This window comes from Rhynchophorus ferrugineus, unplaced genomic scaffold (assembly GCF_030347505.1).
Source record: "Rhynchophorus ferrugineus isolate W39M unplaced genomic scaffold, kcgeb_rfMv2 rfM701, whole genome shotgun sequence".
In the NCBI taxonomy this organism is placed as follows: domain Eukaryota; kingdom Metazoa; phylum Arthropoda; class Insecta; order Coleoptera; family Curculionidae; genus Rhynchophorus; species Rhynchophorus ferrugineus.
Genome location: NW_027473278.1, coordinates 10,001 through 17,500, shown reverse-complemented (window position 1 = coordinate 17,500; position 7,500 = coordinate 10,001). Strand labels below are relative to the sequence as shown.

The window sequence follows — 7,500 nt, the reverse complement described above, 5'->3', positions numbered from 1 at the left end:
CTCAACTCTCATAAGAGAGCCTTCACATTTCATTTCGCCTTTGAGTTTAGTAAGCTCAATGACTTGCGCACCTGTTAGGCTTCTTGGTCCGTGTTTCAAGACGAGACGGATGGGTTACCGACCTACTCGCCGCGAACGGTTACCACTCAGCAACAGTCGACCAGCTACAACAGACCAGCACCTGCAAGCAGCCCACCCGAGAGTGGAACAACTCACAAGTACAAAGCCCTTCCGGCCAACTTGCGTTTGAAGAGTGAAACTGAAACCACTAAAGGTCTCAAACTGTTCCACGATAAGGTAGCGACTCATTCAAACTCGCAGGCAATGCACGCTTCGTACAATCACAAGGACTGTAAAGCGTAACCTCCATACAAGCTCTCAAAGCGCTTTTTAAGAACCTTATCGGTTGCGACGCCCTACCGACAGAGTAAAATGCCGACCAAACAACGGCACGCTTAACGTAGCACCCAGGCCAGCCCATAAAGAGCCAACACATAAGGCACCACGCAAGAACCGTATTAGGCGTGACTTACTCTATCATCGGATTTCGAGGGCCCACCCGTTTTACTCATAACAGTTTCACGTACTGTTGAACTCTCTCGTCAGAGTTCTTTTCAACTTTCCCTCATGGTACTTGTTCGCTATCGGTCTCTCGGGCATATTTAGCCTTAGATGGAGTTTACCACCCACTTAGGGCTGCACTCTCAAGCAACCCGACTCACGAGAAAGAATATTCAGACGGGCATTTGACAGATACGGGCCTAGCACCCTCTCCGGGACAAGCCCCCCTCAAAGAGACTTGCGTCACTCTCGACACAAGCGGAGCATTCGCTCTCATACGCTACATTTCCCAACGTCATTACAACGCGGGATTCAGCGCTGGGCTAAATTCCTTTTCGCTCGCAGCTACTAGGGAAATCTCATTTGATTTCTTTTCCTCCGCTTATTGATATGCTTAAGTTCAGCGGGTAATCTCGACTGATCTGAGGTCGACATCAATTTATGTCAGATAAGTGTGTATAGTTGAACCTCACTCGGTGACGTTCAAACTATCTCATTAAACCGATCATTGTCTCTTTACAAGTCAATGAAACAGTCAATACAGACTACTCTACTGCAAGAGCGCCTTTACAAACTGCATCTCAAAAGTAGGAAGGCGAGCGACATTTCTCTCATACAACGTACCATCGCTTGCTTTACGATTACCGTTGTACAAGGAACGTATAGGCTACACCTCAGTCCCACAATAGACGCATTAGAAAGGACATTCATACAGCAAAAGGTCCGCTTGATATTTGATTCGACCCTCAAACAAACGAAGCCTGCGGGCAGAGCCCGAGGCCGCAATGTGCATTCAAAGATAAAGTGCTCAGTGTGTCCTGCAATTCACACTAAGTATCGCAGCTAGCTGCGTTCTTCATCGAACCGAGAACCGAGTGATCCACTGTTAAGAGTTGTCAAATGGGTTTTTCGACTTTCTCTAAGGTCATCAACATCAATATATATCTTTAACCGATCATTGTCTTTTTTACAAGTCAATGAAACAGTTCATACAGTTCTCTCCACATGAGAGATCCGCTAATAGTCAACCGATCATTGTCTCTTTTACAAGTCAATGAAACAGTTCATACAGTTCTCTAACTTTCTCCTTTTTCATAAGGATAAGTACAGAGATCCGCTATTTATATTGATGTCTCGCTAAAAGACAGCCGAAGCCAGCGAACATAATTAAATGCTCGAGGCCGTAGTGCAATCAAATCCACCTTTTCCATTTCAAGAAAAGCTCACATGCCTTTCTCTATTTGGGTGGTACATATTCAAGCTTACATAAATGTAAACTTTAATGATCCTGCCGCTGGTTCACCAACGGCAACCTTGTTACGACTTTCATATCCTCTAAACGGCCGGGTTTGGTCATCTTCTCGACTCTACTCGCAACCAAAGGCCACAAAAAGAATCAATCAGATGGCCTCACTAGACCGTTCAATCGGTTATGGCGACGGGCGGTGTGCACAAAGAGCAGGGACGTAATCAACACTAGCTGATGACTAGTGTTTACTAGGCATTCCTCGTTCAAGGGGCACAATTGCAATCCCCTATCCCAATCATGAAGAAGTTTCACGAGGTTACCCAGTTCTCTCAAACAAGGGAAAACTACGCGCTTTTTCCTTCAGTGTGTCGCGCGTGCGGCCCTGGATATCTATAGGGCATAAAGACCTGTTATGGCTCTGTTTCTCGTTGCTGAAAGCAACTAATCCCTCTAAGAAGGATTCATACCGTACTCTGCGGACAGTACGTCTATTTAATAGGCTAGAGTCTCGTTCGTTATCGCAGTTAAGCAGACAGATCGCTCCAAGAACTAAGAACGGCCATGCACCACTTTTCACAGAATCTAGAAAGAGCTCTCAATCTGTCAATCCTCTCAGTGTCCTAACCAGGTGAGTTTTCCCGTGTTGAGTCAAATTGAGCCGCACGACCCACGTCTTGTGGTGCTCTTCCGTCAATGCCTTTAAGTTTCAGCTTTGCAACCATACTCCCCCCGGAACCGTACTAGGGTTTCCCGGAGCTGCCCACCGAGTCAAATAAACAACTCAGGCGGATTGCTAGTTGGCATAGTTTATGGTTAGAACTAGGGCGGTATCTGATCGCCTTCGAACCTCTAACTTTCGTTCTTGATCAATGAAAACATTCTTGGCAAATGCTTTCGCAGTAGTTCGTCTTGCTGTGGTCTAAGAATTTCACCTCTAGCGTCGCAGTACAAATGCCCCCGCCTGTTCCTCTTGGTCATCTTGTCGATTCCAAAAGCCACAAACGGAACAACAACCTATTCCATCATTCCATGCAAGAATTTATAGGCACAAGGCCATCTCTGAGCAACCAAAGTTTATCAGAGTGATATATGATGGCCACCCGAAGCCCGCAATAAAGCGGACGACAGACAGCCACCCAGGATGTACCACAGAAAGAGGCGCCACACAAAGGTGACTATTCTTCTGGGCACCAGGTTTCAACTACGAGCTTTTTAACTGCAGCAAATTTAATATACGCTACTGGAGCTGGAGTTACCGCAGCTGCTGGCACCAGGCTTGCCCTCCAGTAGGTACTCGTTAAAAGTTTTAGAGTGTACTCATTCCGATTACGGAGCCTCAAGTGAGTCCCGTATCGTTATTTTTCGTCACTACCTCCTCGTTCTGAGATTGGGTAATTTACGCGCCTGCTGCCTTCCTTAGATGTGGTAGCCGTTTCTCAGGCTCCCTCTCCGGAATCGAACCCTAATTCTCCGTTACCCGTTACAACCATGGTAAACATATAATATACCATCGACAGTTGATAGAGCAGACACTTGAAAGAATTGTCGCCGGCTCAAAGGCCTAAGCGATCGGCAAAGTTATACAGAGTCATCACGTTTTATGTGCCCAGCTACAGATAAACTGCAAACCGGCAGCTTTATGTCTAATAAAAGCGTCTTCCAACAGTCAGTGACCGTAGAAGATTCAGGCATGTATTAGCTCTAGAATTGCCACAGTTATCCAAGTGGTTTTCATATTCCATGAAATTATAACTGATTTAATGAGCCATTCGCGGTTTCACCATTCAAAGGTATGAACTTAAACATGCATGGCTTAATCTTTAAGACAAGCATATGACTACTGGCAGGATCAACCAGTTTTCTTCAAAATCCAATAAAGGAATTTGATTTGAAAGGCAAGGCAGTTTGTATGCTGCAGCCATTTCATTTTTTGAAAGCCTTATATTAGACAACACTTGTTGTATCAAGTGAGTCCCGTCTTTTCAAAAGACCTTTTTGTACAAATTTGCTAGCGAACCCTTATATTGGCTTTGTGATTCATCGTGGTAGGAAATATATATATCACAAAATATTGCCAATAGTAATTCGCTTTGCCCCATATATAAAGCAAACTGCACGGCTTTCTATGACAATGTGCTCGTATTATATAAATATAACACTCACACAATAGTCATACTTCATTCAAAGCTTAGTTGCCTATTACAGCGCGCGACCTATTTCTAAGCCGCGCGCCATCAGCCCAAAGGGCATTTAACGAGTTTTCATTGACTCGCGTAGCAAGGACTTGAGGTGTTGCGATGCGTCAGCCCGCGCCTTGCTAGTAGCGGACCAACGACAACGCCGCCGTGCGGATTTCTCCTTACACGCCAACGATCGCCATGTTGTTCGGGAGCCTATCAGAGTCCCCCTGTGTTAAGGTATAGGTCGGTTTTACCACAGCGTTTTCGAGCTTGCCCTGGTTTTTGAACAGTTTTTCATAAATTTGACTACTTTAGCAAAACCTTTTTAAACTTTTCTTTACATACGTCGCAGTGCTAGGATATGCTGATTATTCGGCAAAAAAACGTGCGTGAAATTTAACAGCAGAAAAAAAATTATTAATTTTTTTTCATTCTAAACACGCGCGCGGGAGTCTATAGGGCTCCCTTTAGCAGCGGCGGCGCGCGTATCACTCCGACAGCTCGCGTCGTGAGCCGTACTCCGCATGCGTGCAAGGCGGCTGCTCTGTGTCGTCGCTCCTCTTAGCTAAGCGCGCGCTTGTGAGCTGCATTTCAGTGAGTCTACAATGGAAAACTTTAAACGCTTGTATTTCGTCCGCTATTGTATTTATTAAAAATCTAAAACACACAAAAGTTACAGGTACTAATGCTGTCTATTACTTCAAAAAATTGTATCAAATTTCTCAAAAATAAAAAAAATACGGTGACAAAGGTTTGCAAGCCGCTATTGCAGTACAAACAATGCGACAGTGAGTTGTTTCATTCGCTCGCTCGCTACGGCTGCTTTCTCTCGCTGCAAACAACTACGGCCACTGCGCTACGTTCAATGGAGCTTTATACCTCTTCATTGAAGGCGCTCGCTGGCGCAGCTGAAAATAATATTGAAAGCCACTTTTTCGCTCGCTACAATAGCACTCCCCATTGAACATATTAGTGCTGCTAAGCCTTTTCGCACAACTTTTAACAACTTTTAAACTGCTTTCATTTATTAAACATTATGTTTACAAAATGTATTATTATGCACGTTTTACGTTCTTTTACACATTTATAAACGCTTCTATTGTGACAAAATAAGTGAAATATTAATACTTAGTTGCTACGTCCGCTTTTGAGTTTATGAAAAAATTAAAGCGGTCAAAAGTATCATCTATGCTTACAAATTATAAGGCAAAAAGATTTTTGAAAAAATTGTAAGAAATAAAAAAGTTATGAACAATAGTGTTTTGAACTAAGGCCGCCGTTGCTAAAAGGACAGTTTGCGCATAGTTCTCTTCATAGCTCGCCACGGCAGCTCAGCGGCCGTTTCTCGCGCTACGGGCCACAGTGCGCTGCCGTGCAATGGAAAGATTGAAATGTCCATTGAAAAAATCGCCCGTAGCGGCTCACTCTTATTCTAGGGAACACTTTTTCGCCCGTTGCAACAAAACACTATATCGAATATAGTATTGTTTATAAGCCTTTTTGTGCGACATTTATTCCGTTTTTAATGATAAAATGTTGACTCTAAAAAAATAAGTGATAATCATCTTCAAAACAGTCGTTTAATCGATAAAATATGTTTATTGTGACAAACTCGGGCAAGTTTGTATTTATGTCGTAATTTGATTTAATGAAAAAAGTAAAGCATGCAGGCGTTCCGCTTACACGTTCTGATTACAACGCAAAAAAAATTATGTAAAAATTGTAAGAAATAAGAAAGTTATGAACAAAAATGTGTTTTTAAGCTAGCGCATTTTTTGACAAAATAGGCGGCTGCGCACAGTTCTCTTCATAGCTCGCCACCGCAGCTCAGCGGCCGTTTCTCGCGCAACAGGCAACACTCGCTGCCGTGCAATGGAAAGATTGAAATGTCCATTGAAAAAATCGCCCGTTGCGGCTCACTCTTATTTTACGGAAAAAAATTTTCGCCCGTTGCAACAAAACACTATATCGAATTTAGCATTGTTCATAAGCCTTTTTGTGCGACATTTAATCGGCTTTTAATGATAAAATGTTGACTCTAAAAAATGAAGTGATAATCAGCTTGAAAACAATCGTTTAATCGATAAAATATGTTTATTGTCACAAACTCGGGCAAGTTTGTATTTATGTCGGAATTTGATTTAATGAAAAAAGTAAAACCTAGATACGTTCCGCCTATGGATTCTGATTACAACGCAAAAAAAATTATGTAAAAACTGTAAGAAATAAGAAAGTTATAAACAAAAATGTGTTTTTGAGCTAGCGCATTTTTTGACAAAATAGGCGGTGGCGCAAAATTCTCTTCGTAGCAACAAAACACTCAATTCAATATATTATTGTCTATAAGCCTTTTTGTGCGACATTTAATGCGCTTTTAATGATAAAATGTTGACTCTAAAAAATGAAGTGATAATCAGCTTGAAGACAGTCGTTTAATCGATAAAATGTTTTTATTGCGACAAACTCGGGCAAGTCTGGAATTTTGTCGGAATTTGATTTAATGAAAAAAGTAAAACCTAGATACGTTCCGCCTATGGATTCTGATTACAACGCAAAAAAAATTATGTAAAAACTGTAAGAAATAAGAAAGTTATAAACAAAAATGTGTTTTTGAGCTAGCGCACTTTTTAGCAAAATAGGTGGTTGCGCATAAATCTCTTCGTAGCTCGCCACGGCCGCTTAGAGGGCCGTGTTTTTTTCTCGCTACAAGCTACGCTGCATGCACAGATAACATTAAACTGTTCATTAATAGTGTTTGTTGTTGTCGCTGCAACTAACTTAATTCGCGGAATAATTCACCTTATTTCGCGGATTATTTCAACTTATTTTACTGATTATTTTAACTTTTTCACGTTCCTGTTGATTTTTGTTTGCGTATTTATTCTTATTTGGAATTTATAACAACCACTCACATCACAAATGCAGTTACTTTATAGTACAATTCTTCTAATACATTTTTATACGCTGAGTCAGTGGTTCATTTATGCAACTTTTAAAAGTGGCAGGAATACAATATACTGTATACGTTATCTGTACTTCCCACTAATGTCATGCGACATCTGCTGTTTTGATACAGGCAGGCCACCTGTTTATTAGCCATACAATCATGGTTATCATAACTAGTTGGTAACGTTGAAGTCTTAATCAAGCAATGCTCTTCAACAAGAAATACAACTTTTGCATCACCTTCTTTGTTGCACATGTATTTTTAACGGCATTCATAAAAATGAGAACTGTATAATATACGATTTAAAATGGCAATACTTACTGTGAAACATAAGGTTCCGATTTTCTTTTTTCTTTAATAGTAAAACACAATAAAAAATTATTAATGTAACAATCAAAAAATCAAATACAAGCAGAATTATTACCTCTTATACATATGCACTGCATTCATCTATGTAGATATGTACATGCATACATACATGCATGCAGCCGCAACGAATCCAAATACATACATATGCTCAACTTAGATTTATATAGCAAATTAACTGCATAAGAACAAATAAT

The 7,500-nt window shown here is 41.2% G+C and overlaps 1 non-coding gene and 1 pseudogene across 1 annotated transcript; both read right to left on the bottom strand.

Moving 5' to 3' along the window:
- The window catches only part of LOC143206459 (uncharacterized), a 3,783-nt pseudogene extending 2,791 nt beyond the window's left edge, over positions 1-992 (bottom strand).
- A 309-nt stretch (positions 993-1,301) lies between these two features.
- On the bottom strand, positions 1,302-1,456 carry LOC143206461 (5.8S ribosomal RNA). The gene has a single exon (XR_013008422.1). It is a non-coding gene; the product is annotated as a 5.8S ribosomal RNA (ribosomal RNA).
- Between the last annotated feature and the right edge of the window lie 6,044 nt (positions 1,457-7,500).